A 12621-nucleotide genomic window follows, 5' to 3' on the forward strand; every position below is an offset into this window, starting at 1 on the left:
TTGGGAATTAATTTCAGTACACGTGGTAAATAACATTAGGAGTTCAAATTATATTATCAAGTTGCATTATATTAGTTTACACTTTTGAGGTTGTTTGGCAATCAGCGGGTCATCGTTGGTTGTTGGCTTGTTTGCTTAATTTATTTGATTAGCTGAGCATTAATAGTATAGATTGGCCTTTTAAATTAGTTGTTTAAGTCGGCTGTTTACAAAAGCGTTTGGTAAAATTATTTATGGTTGTTAGCTATTTATTAGTGATAAAGTGGGCTAACAAACCAAAAGCCAATAGAAAAAGCTACTCCTATTAGCTTTTGACTTTTAGCGAAAAAGCTAGCTTAAAAACCAACAAAAAGCCAAGTACCAAATATAGTTTTTGGCTGTTTGATCAAACTAAAAAGCCTAAAGCCAAAAGGTAGGAAAAAAACTAATTGCCAAACAGCCCCTTTGTTTAGATAGAAGAAAATGGAGAAAAAAGAAAGAAGAGTAAAGGAACACATATTCTCTTATTGGATAAAGGATTGGGGGAAGGGAAAGGAGATCGAGGGAGAGATCCATTTTCTCTCTCTCTCTTTAATAACATAACACTACCTCCAATTTTGAAGATAAAATCGAGTCGACATTTTTCCTCCCCTTCCTTCTAACCAAATAAAGCGTTAGTTCAGCGGTAACGTTAGACTACAATAAATGAAAAAAGGTATAGAGGAGATGATTAATATAGTAATGGTTTTGGTAGGAGTCCATTTAGGCGCATAGCACCTATATTTTTTCTCTGCAAATAGGAGGGTAAAACATTCATTTGATATTTATAATGGTAAAACAGTCAGATTATAAGTTGTCTTAGTAGTACTATTATATCTGACAGTGGTATAATATTTGATGACAATATACATACTTATTTACACCATTAGAAAAATATTTATACCACAACAACAGTTAATGTTACCTATTTAATGGTACTTTATACTCATGTTAATATTTATAACTTAGCACCATATTTGCCCCTGGCAGCCCATCGCAAGCTAGCAGCATGCTAGCCTGGGTGCCTGGGTGCGCATGGGCACTATCGCAGCCCCCTAGCACCACGCACAACACCATTGCAGTGCTAGGCACATGCGTGTGTGCGTGTGCGTGTGCACCATAGCACAGCTAGCTGGCAGGCAGCGCTGGCCTTGCGTGAGTGCTGGGCAACATCGCAGGCCACGCACCAAGCACAGCTAGCTGGCAGGCAGCGCTGGCCTTGCGTGAGTGCTAGGCACCATCGCAAGCCACGCACCAAGCACAGCGCTAGTGTGTGCTGCCCAGATGCACGTAGCTGTGCGAGCATGGGCGAGTGGTGCTGGCGTGCTAGGTGCCATGCGTATGCTGGTCATGGTTATGCTAGCTGTGCGAGCATGGGCGAGTGGTGCTGGCGTGCTAGGTGCCATGCGTATGCTGGTCATGGTTATGCTAGATGTGCGAGAGCCACGCATGCATGTGTGTGTGCTTGCGATAGCAAGGCAGCAGCACCACACATGCGTGTGCGTGTGCCTGCGATAGCATGGCAGCCCAGCGCCCAGCACAAGGCGTGGCTCGCTAGCAGCACGCAAGTGCTGGGCTGGGTGATGCGTGGTGCGCCAGCCAGGCATGCTAGGTGGTTGTGCGTGCTGGCAGCACCAGGTGGCAGCCAGCCTAGCTGCCGTGTAAGTGGCGGTTTAAGGAGAAGTGGGGACCAAAGCCACCAAGCTTCCCTTGGGGAGCAAGGCAATGGTCCCCCCCATGGGATATGGTCCTCACCTAACCCATTCTCTCCTTTTGCCACTTGTTGGCTTGTGATTGCTTTTGCCTAAATTATTTATTTTGGAATTAAATAAATTATTGCAATTGCACATGATCCCACATTGATCATGAAAAGGGGTTTCAAGTCCCCATTCTCTATATATACCCACTTGGTTGGGATTTTGAGAAAACAACCTTGAGTGGAATTAAAAAGGCAACTCTAAGAAAAGAGTAAACCTTTGATTCGTAAAACTCATAGTTAATTTGTCCGGGTCTTGACTAACCTTCAAGACTTAGGACGCTCGGGTCGGGTCGAGGGTACGATCCGTCGGAGATCTCGTCTTTTCGGGATTTTAAAGTAAGAGCTCCTTGGGAGCGAAGCACGCGTCAAAGGTATAATTCTTGTCCTTAATCTTGTTTGATTAAGTTTATTATGCTTGTTTAATTGCTTTAATTAAGGGGCGGGTCTTGGTGGGTTTCCTTCCGCGTAGTGTCGGGTCACTACGAAACCCAACAATATTCCGTCGGAAGAATTATTTACCGAGGAAAATTATTTCCGTCGGAAATTATAAAATAAAAACATGAATTAATTTATGTGGGAAATTAATTCCGTCGGAAACAATAAAACTACAAAAGCTACGTTTTGGTTTTTTTCGCAAAAAAGAATCAGAAACAGAGAGAGAAAGGGGAAGAGAGAGAAAGTGAGAAACAGAAAGACGAAGAGGAAGCGGCGACCACCATCGATCCGCCGCCGTGATTCTGCAAAAAGCTGATTGGTAAGTGTAGTTAATTTTTTTGGGAAACCCTAACCATCACCACCATGTTAACAGCCACCACGGGTTTTTCACCACAACCACCCGCCGTTGACCACCATTCCGTTGTGACTCCAAGGCCGCTGCTCGGTAAGTAGCTTTGCCCCCCCCCTTTTTTTTTGGTTAAAAACTGACCTCAAGCCTGCGACCAGAACCACCACCATCCTCATTCAGCCATTCTGCGACTGGAACCACCACCAGCCTCCCGCCGTTCTGTAGCCCCGGTAGGTCTTTCCCCCCCCCCCTTTTTCTTAAATAAAAACTGACAGCATAAACCCTAATTATGTTTTTAATCTTAATTATTTGTAAGATTTGTAGATTTACTTGGTTTGATTGTGAATAACAAGTGCAGATCTACAGGTTAGCCCAATATAACCCCTAAAATTCTTAGTTTAGTTTATACTTGGCATGGTAGTGACTAATTGTATTTAGATATATGTTAGTTTGTTATTGTTTTTAGTGTAGTGTATACAAGCTATTTTATTTATGTTTAAATATGTTGAAATATTTGAAATGAATGTGTTGTATTATGATATGTTAGTTTAGTTTAGTTTAGTTTTTTATTGTTGTATTATGATATGTTAGTTTAATTTGGTTTAGTTTAATATAATAATGTATGTTAGTTTATTATAGTTTAATATAGTGTATGTTAGTTTATTTAGTTTAATATTTTTGTTTGATATAATGTTTAATATAATATTTACTAATTGTTTGATATATTTGTTTAGTTTAGTTTAATTATGATATATTTGTTTAGTATAATGCATGTTTCCTTTACTCTATATATTTTTTAAATGAATCATTTGCATAATCATATGCCTAGATACCCGTTCAAGGCATACACATTAGGAGTATGTCTTGACTAGTCCCCGGTTGGGACTGTCCTTGTACGCTTATTCTCACTTAGGTGGTGAATGTATGCCTTGTTATTGATTCTAGGGAATATCCTGCCTTCTCATTTCTCTACAATGTTCTCTGGGTACATATGTAGGTGTGTTTAATCGCTTACATCGTGTACTTGGAGAACTGTAGGGAAATGCTTGCGGATTTTCCATAGAATTGAAAACCTGGCTTACATTCACTAGTGAGATTAAACGTACAAGGATGGGTTAGGTTGGAGCGATAAGGACCCTTTGGAAGCATTTCAAATCTCATTTGCATTTCCATAACACTGTAATGGATAATCAATAGGAAATACGCTTTGTGACTGATGTGATTATACATATGCGTGAGTTGTGTAGAAGTTGTGATCATGAAACGAACAGAACGTAGTTGGATGTATGAAAGGAAGGTTGGGCAAAGTATTAATCCAGAGTTCGTGAAAGGGGTTGATGAAATCATTGAGTACATCAAAGATCATCCCGAGAGTAGTAACCCAAATGAAGTTAGGTGTCCATGTTTTAAATGTAAGAACAAACGGCTTTGGGATGCGGAAACAGTTAAAATTCACTTGTATCGCAATTACTATGAGTGGATGTGTCACGGGGAAGGGTTTCCAGGAGTTCCTGATCGGCGCTCCAATGACTATCGTGAAATGGTTTTTGATGCTTTTGGTGATACTGAAGATCAAGGGCATTCCGAGCAGGCTAGTGTTTCATCAGAGGAGGAGCCTAATGCACAGGCTAAGCATTTTCTGGATTTGTTGAAGGCTTCTAAAAGACCATTATACGAAGGGAGTTCATTGTCTGTGTTAGAGATGGCTGCTAGAATCACTAGTCTAAAGTGCGAGTATAATTTGCCCCACAGATGTGTTGATGGGTTTGTGTCTTTGCTCAATGAAGCGATTCTTAACAACAACCATATGGTCGACACATTCTACTAGATGAAGAAGATTGTGAAGGGTTGGAACTGCCTCCTGAAAGGATTCATGCATGCCCGAAAGGATGTATGTTGTTTTGGAAGGATGATGCTCAGCTGTCTACATGTAGGGTGTGTGGCAGCGACCGATACAAGCAGACTACTAAAGATAGCCTAGTGCCTTTGAATGTTATGTTTTATTTCCCGATCACACCCAGGTTGCAAAGGCTCTTTGCAAGCAAGAACATTTCGGAGGAAAAGACATGGAATTCGAAAAATCCTCGAGTTCAAGGCACAATGGCACACCTTAGTGATAGTGGAGCCTGGAAACACCTCGATAGTTGATTTCCAGAGTTTGCCTCCGAGCCTCGTAATGTTCGACTTGGCTTGTACAGATGGTTTTGCTCCTCATGGTAAGTTTGGGGGACAATATTCTTGTTGGCCTGTCATTTTGACCCCTTATAGCCTGCCTCCCTCAATCTGTATGAAAAGACAATTCATGTTCCTTTTGTTTCTCGTTCCTGGTCCTAAAAACCCAAAGGGCAACTTGGATGTGTACCAGCAACCGTTGACAGAGGAGTTGAAACAGTTATGGGAATTTGGCGCGAATACCTACGATATTTCGATGAAACAGAATTTCAATTTTCGAGCAGCCATCCTATGGACTGTTAGTGACTTCCCGGCTTATGGTATGTTGTCCAGTTGGGCCACATCTGGTAATATGGCTTGTCCGTATTTCATGGAGAAAAGCAAAGCATTTTGGGCTTGAACATAGTGGAAAAGTTTCTTGGTTCGATTGCCACTGCCAATTCCTTTCGACGGATCACCCTTTTCGGAATAGTAGAACTGCATTCTGTAAAAACAAAGTCGAAAAAGGTGCAACTCCACACATCATGTCAGGAGAAGAACTGTGGGAATGTATGAAAGACCTTCTGAAGGCTACTGATGGGCTCGAGGCACTTAAACGCCTCAAAAAGCAAAAAAGGGGTGGTTCAAGCAAAGCACACTGTGGGAGCTTCCATATTGGAAGCATCTGCTCATTCGTCACAACTAGATGTCATGCACATTGAAAAGAACTTCTTTGATCAGTTAATTCACACTATAATGGATGTGAAAAATCATACGTGTGACACGCCATCAGCTCGAAATGACATTGCCAAATATTGTAAACGGCCACAGCTTCATCTTCAGGAGGATGGTGGAGGATAAGAGTTCATGCCAGAGGCTCCATTCTCTCTTGACAAGGCTCAGAGAAAAGTTTTGTGTGAATGGGTTAAACAGCTGTGGTTTCCTGATGGTTACGCCTCCAATTTGAGCAAATGCGTAGATTTGCAAGCATGTAAGCTACACGGAATGAAAAGCCATGACTGTCACGTGTTCATGCAGAGGTTGTTGCCCACTGCTTTGCGGGAATTGCTCCCTTGTCATGTTTGGAATGCAATTACAAAGATCAGCCAATTCTTCTGCGATTTGTGTTGCTATACAACATCAGTTAGTGACATGGAGCGATTGGAGAAAAACATAGCTAAGATCCTTTGCAAGCTTGAGAAGGTCTTCCCTCCTGCATTCTTCAACTCCATGGAGAATTTACCTATTCATTTGCCATACAAGGGGAAGTTATGTGGTCCTATACAATATAGATGGATGTATCCATTCGAAAGGTAAATCAAAGACCCTTGCACATCCTATATTCTTCATCCCGACCCACACTGTCATGACTTGTTCATACATTTATATAACTATAATTGCAGGTTCCTCAATCATTTGAAACGAAAAATTGGGAACAAGGCTCGAGTTGAAGGACCCTTTTGTAATGCTTATCTCACTGAAGAGATTGCAAACTTCTGCTCTAATTACTTTCAGGCATTGACACTAAAACACGAGATCTCAGTCGAAATGTGAATGCCGACATGGACTCCACAGTGGACGACGCTAGTATTCCAGAGTTGTTCACAGTGGATAGCGGTCGTGTGTCAAATGAGGGTAAAACTCGGTTTTAAGATGAAAAAGAACTCAAGTGTGCTCATTTGTTCGTGTTACGAAACACCGGCATCCTTGGTGAATACGAAAGGTATAATACGTTTAGAAATGAAGTGTATTCAAAGTTATAAAAACTAAAATGGTTACATTGTTGATTTACATTGTGTCTTTGGCCTCGTAGGAAGTTTGAGGACTACATTCTTAGTACTCGACCTTATCTGCGCAGAGCAGAAGTCATGGAGAATTGCGAAGCTGAATTCTCTAATTGGTTTCATCACAAGGTGATATAAATGGTCTATCCGTGACATAATTATGATTTTCTATTCCTTGCAATTCAATTTATTCAATTAGGGAAAAGTGACATTTATATTCAAAACGTTGTTAGGTGGTTGAAGAGAAACCAAATTCGAATATCCTGCGAGCGTTGTGCATGCGTCCTTTCAAGCGTGTTCGAACTTGGAGGCAGATTTTTGTCGGTGGATTTAATTTCCTTACACATGCCCATGGAAAGTACAAATCTACAATGAATTATGGTGTGTGTGTATCAAGTGAGGATGGTGGAGAGTACTTTGGCATTTTAGACGACATTATTGAACTTGTCTACACTGGTCCCGAAAAAGAGCACAAGACTATTTTTTTTAAGTGCAGTTGGATGGATTGTGGAATGGGAATGAACATACATGAACAATACAAGCTTGTCGAAGTCAGTCATACTAAGAAATACCCCAAGTACGATCCCTTTGTATTATATTACCAAGTGACTCAAGTGTACTACGCATCATACCCTAGCCTGAAACGGGATTGAGTTCAATGGTGGGTTGTTTTTAAAACACAAGCAAGGTCAGTGGTTGACGCTCCGGTGGACTTAGAGTTTTTGCAGACACCATCCCCACAAGTACATGCAACACTTTGCCCACCGAATGACATTCCAGACTACGTCCTAGATGATGATGAAGAAGATGATGACGATGGCTTTGTTATCTCAAGCGAGGAAGATGATGGATCTAGCATCGACTCTAGTGATAGTGACGAGAATGATGACATTGATGTATTATTAGATGACAGTAGTGATGACAGTAATGAATAGGAGAATATGTTAATCTTCATTGGTGAATTTGTTTGGTATTGTAAAATCAAAATATGAATTGGTCTTTTTAATAAATCATTACGTTTACGCTAAAATTTTATTACATTGCACTATACTTGTAATTTATAATATCATGTCATGTTACTAAGAACTATTTTAGGTGATCATGGCGGGCGCTAACGATGGGGAATCGTTGAAGAAATCGAGGGCGAAAGGTAAAACTGCAATGGTGATCGACACCTCCGACGAGGAATCGGCGGACGCGGATGCACATGATTTGGGTGACACTGAGGAGACCGCTTTCGGCCAACTAGGAGATGAGACACAAATGGATTCGAAGTTGCCGGTGTTAGACCCTACTATGCTCTGGTACGTACGTACATTTAATGAATTGGACTTATATTCTTATTTTCGAAAAATTTACCTATTTTTAACTTAGTTAATACATGTTTTATGAAGTGTGTGAGATGGAGTTGAGTTTATAACTAATAAACTTTATCATTCGCAGAAACAATTCACATGGGCACCTCCATTGAACGATCTTGTGAAGGTCAATTTTTAAAAGAAGCTTGCAACTCGCCTACGTGACATGTTCTACACAGTCACACATAAGATGAATGGCGCGAAACCAGGATGGCTCTTTGAGGAAGTCCACAAGAAGATGATGGACATTGTTGCCTCAGATCCGACGTATAAGAAGAGTTCAGGCCAGAATAGGAAGAACAAAAGGGGTGGTTCGATGGAAAATGTGGTCGAACCAACCCACTATCAGGTAACTATGTCAGTTGTCCAACATGCAAAAAGGATGGTAAGTTTGTTTAATAGGCAAGTAAAATAAAGTATTTGTTTATTTCAAGCTAATGGATGAATGACATTTATAATGATAATTTTCTGCATGTATCATCAAAGGCGGCAAAGGATGTGCCTGGGAAAGGCCTAGTGCCAGTCAACACCAAAGCTAAGATAATTGCGGTAACAACTTCAATATAACATAGATGAATTTGGTTGAAAATGGTTCCTAGAACTGAGTGTGCTCATTTTTTTTTTGTGATTTCAAGTCACAAATACCTAAAACCACCTATAATTGACATGTTTTGAGAAAGAAAGAGTTCATTTCCTAATAAATGAAGAAAATGGGCAAAGTAGAAGTCATCTAGACCACATATGGATGAATTTGGTTGAATATGGTTCCTAGAACTTAGTTGCTTGGTTTTTTTTTTTGTGATTTCAAGTCATAGATACCTAAAACCACCTATAACTGACATGTTTCGAGAAAGAAAGAGTTTATTTGCTAAGAAATGAAGAAAATGGGCAAAGTAGAAGTCATCTAGGCCATATATGGATGAATTTAGTTGAAAATGGTTCCTAGAACTTACTTAGTTACTTGGTTTTTTTGTGATTTCAAGTCATAGATACCTAAAACTACCTAAAATTGACATGTTTTGAGAAATAAAGAGTTCATTTTCTAAGAAATGAAGAAAATGGGCAAAATAGAAGTCACTTAGGCCGTATTTGGTTCAATTTGATGAAAATGGTTCCTATAACTTAGTTACTTGGTTTTTTTTGTGTTTTCAAGTGATAGATGCCTAAAACTACCTATAATCGACATGTTTTGAGAAAGAAAGAGTTCATTTGCTAAGAAATGAAGAAAATGGGTAAAGAAGAAGTCATTTAGGCCATATATGGATGAATTTGGTTGAAAATGGTTCGTAGAATTTAGTTACTTGGTTTTTTTTTTTGTGATTTCAAGTCATAGATACCTAAAACTACCTATAATTGACATGTTTTGAGAAAGAAAAGAGTTTGTTTGCTAAGAAATGAAGAAAATGGGCAAAGTAGAACTCATTTAGGCCGTATATGGATGAATTTGGTTGAAAATGGTTCCTAGAATTTAGTTACTTGGTTTTTTTTTTTGTGATTTCAAGTCATAGATACCTAAAACTACCTATAATTGACATGTTTTGAGAAATAAAGAGTTCATTTGCTAAGAAATGAAGAAAGTGGGCAAAGTAGAAGTCATTTAGGCCGTGTATGGATGAATTTGGTTGAAAACGGTTCCTAAAACTTAGGGAGTTGGTTTTTTTTTTTGTGATTTCAAGCCATGGAGGCCTAAAACCACCTATAATTGACATGTTATGAGAAATAAATAGTTCATTTGGTAACAAATGTAGAAAATGGGCAAAGTAGAAGTCACCTAGGCCGTATTTGGTTCGATTTTGATGAAAATGGTTCCCAGAACTTAGTTACTTGGTTTTTTTTTTTTTGTGTTTTCAAGTCATGGATACCTAAAAATACCTAAAATTGACATTTTTTGAGAAAGAAATAGTTATTTTGCTAAGAAATGAAGAAAATGGGCAAAGTAGAAGTCATTTAGGCCGTATATGGATGAATTTGGTTGAAAATGGTTCCTAGAACTTAGTTACTTGTTTTTTTTTTTTTTTTTTTTTTGTGATTTCAAGTCATGGATACCTAAAACTTCCTATAATTGATATGTTTTGAGAAAGAAATAGTTCATTTTCTAAGAAATGAAGAAAATGGCAAAGTAGAAGTCATTTAGACCGTATATGGATGAATTTGGTTGAATATGTTTCTAGAACTTAGTTACTTGGTCTTTTTTGTGATTTCAAGTCATAGATACCTAAAACTACCTATAATTGACATTTTTTGTGAAAGAAAGAGTTCATTTGCTAAGAAATGAAGAAAATGGGCAAAGTAGAAGTCATTTAGGCCGTATATGGATGAATTTGGTTGAAAATGGTTCCTAGAACTTAGTTACTTGGTCTTTTTTTGTGATTTCAAGTCATAGATACCTAAAACTACCTATAATTGACATTTTTTGTTAAAGAAAGAGTTCATTTGCTAAGAAATGAAGAAAATGGGCAAAATAGAAGTCATTTAGGCCGTGTATAGATGAATTTGGTTGAAAACGGTTCCTAAAACTTAGGGAGTTGGTTTTTTTTTTGTGATTTCAAGCCATGGAGGCCTAAAATCACCTATAATTGACATGTTATGAGAAAGAAAGAGTTCATTTGGTAAGAAATGTAGAAAATTGGCAAAGTAGAAGTCATTTATGCCTTACTTCGTTCTATTTTGTTCATAAAGCTTATTTTAACTTATATCTATGTTCTTTTTCATATGTATATCATGTAGGACGCCTACCAGAAGAAAGTTGAAGAAGCAAGCTCTCGAGGGATTCGGAAGAGTCCGCATGAGTTGTAGTGGGAAACTGTGGGTGGCCGCAACAAGAAGGGTCGTGTTAAGGGACTTGGCCAAAGTGCAGAGATGTACTATGGCAACAGGTTGGGTCGAGTTTCATTGTCTTCACAGCAGTACACACCTTCCATTGTTTCCCAGATGCAAAATCAGGTGGAGCAGAGGGTGCAGGAAATCGAGAGTCAACTGGAAGATGAGATGGAAGCTCGATTTGAAGCCCGAATGGCCGCAATAGAGAGAACAAACCAGGAGAGGTAGGATGAGATGATGCGTCGATTCCTCGGTAACGACACATGTTCTACCATTCAATCTCATCCTCGAGACCCTAGGGATGACGAACCAGGTAGTGGCGGTGCAGGGTAGGGTACTCCGGCTGTAGCTTAGCATTTGTATATGTATTTAGGTGCACAATGTATATATATATATATATATATATATATATATATATATATATATATATATATATATATATATATATATATAGGGTCGGGATCCGGTGAGAACCACTCTTTATGTGAGGACACTCCTTATATATGAGGACAAATCTAAACCATAGGATCAAACAATATCAACGGCTGCAATATATCAAACATATACTCTGCTGTGAGCTTCAATTTAAGTGAGGTTCAAAAATTTCAACATTATTCAGTTCGATTTTTGTCAATTTCAGCAGCAACAACAATCAACAACCTTCAAAGATTATACAGGTAAATAATCAACAAAAGTTTTAGTCTTCTCCGAATGTATTTTTCTTAATTTTTGTTAATATTTTTCAATTGCATGTTAAGCTTAGTGTTTGAGGATTTCAAATTGTGTAGTTCGAATTATTTTCGTTAATTGCATGTTACTTGCATGATAATTTTCTATTTTTGAGGTTTGTTCTGTTCTCATTGAATTACATGTTTAATTGCATCAATCGCCAGTTATTGAATTGCATGATAATTGCATGATAATTTTCGATTTTTAAGGTTTGTTCTATTCTCATTGAATTGCATGTTTAATTGCATCAATTATTCATTTGATTGAATTTACTTCTTTGAAATTTTTTGAATTAAATCAATAATTTAGGTTTGATAGAGATTGAAAATTTGCAATCAAATTAAAATGAGCAAATGAATTGAAAATGAGCAAACCTAAATATTTGTAATAATATAAAAAAAAAATATAATGAGCAAACATAATTAAAATGAGCAAATATAAAAATGAGCAAATGAGCAAAATAAGTTGGAAATGGTGGTGGTGGTAGGGTGCACGGGACAGAGGCGGCAGCGGGGGAGTGTAAGTGAGACAGGTTGTGGTGGTGACAGTGGTGGTGGTAAGGTGCAGGGACATGGGCGGAGGAAGGAGAGAGAGTTTGGTGGTGGTGGTGATTGTACAGTGTAAGAAAGAGGGTGAGAAATGGCATTTAGCTCATTAACATGAGTTGCAGAAGCAGTGAAAGTGAAAGAGATGGCTGTAGCTAATAAGCAAATATTTAGTTGCTCATTTATCAAATGAGCAAGTAATTAGTTGCTCATTTATCAAATGAGCAAGTAATTAGTTGCTCATTTGTCAAATGAGCAAATACTTAGTTGCTAATTACACAAATGAGTATTGAGTTATTTGCTCATTTGACAAATGAGCATTTAATTATTTGCTCATTTGACAAAAGATCAAAGAATTGTTTGCTTATTTAAAAAATGAGCATTGAGTTCCTTAGTGTGATTGCCTGTGCACAAGCCGCACCCCCTTCTTCTTGGTCTGTTTCCTGCATACCAACCACACTCCCTTCTTCCACTTCCTTGCACAAACCTATCCCCCCTTCTTGGTTTGTTAGTGATTGTGCTTCTTAGATTGAGCACTTCTGTGTGATATTTGCTCATTTGACAACGTCCTCATATGCTATATTGAATGCTATATATGCTAGGTTTTGCAAATCATAGTGAAGGGTAGCATTATCAAGTTTTCAAATCATCTAGTTTCTGTTATCAAAGCATT

The sequence above is a fragment of the Chenopodium quinoa genome, unplaced genomic scaffold, assembly GCF_001683475.1.
Source record: "Chenopodium quinoa cultivar QQ74 unplaced genomic scaffold, ASM168347v1, whole genome shotgun sequence".
Taxonomy (NCBI): Eukaryota; Viridiplantae; Streptophyta; class Magnoliopsida; order Caryophyllales; family Amaranthaceae; genus Chenopodium; species Chenopodium quinoa.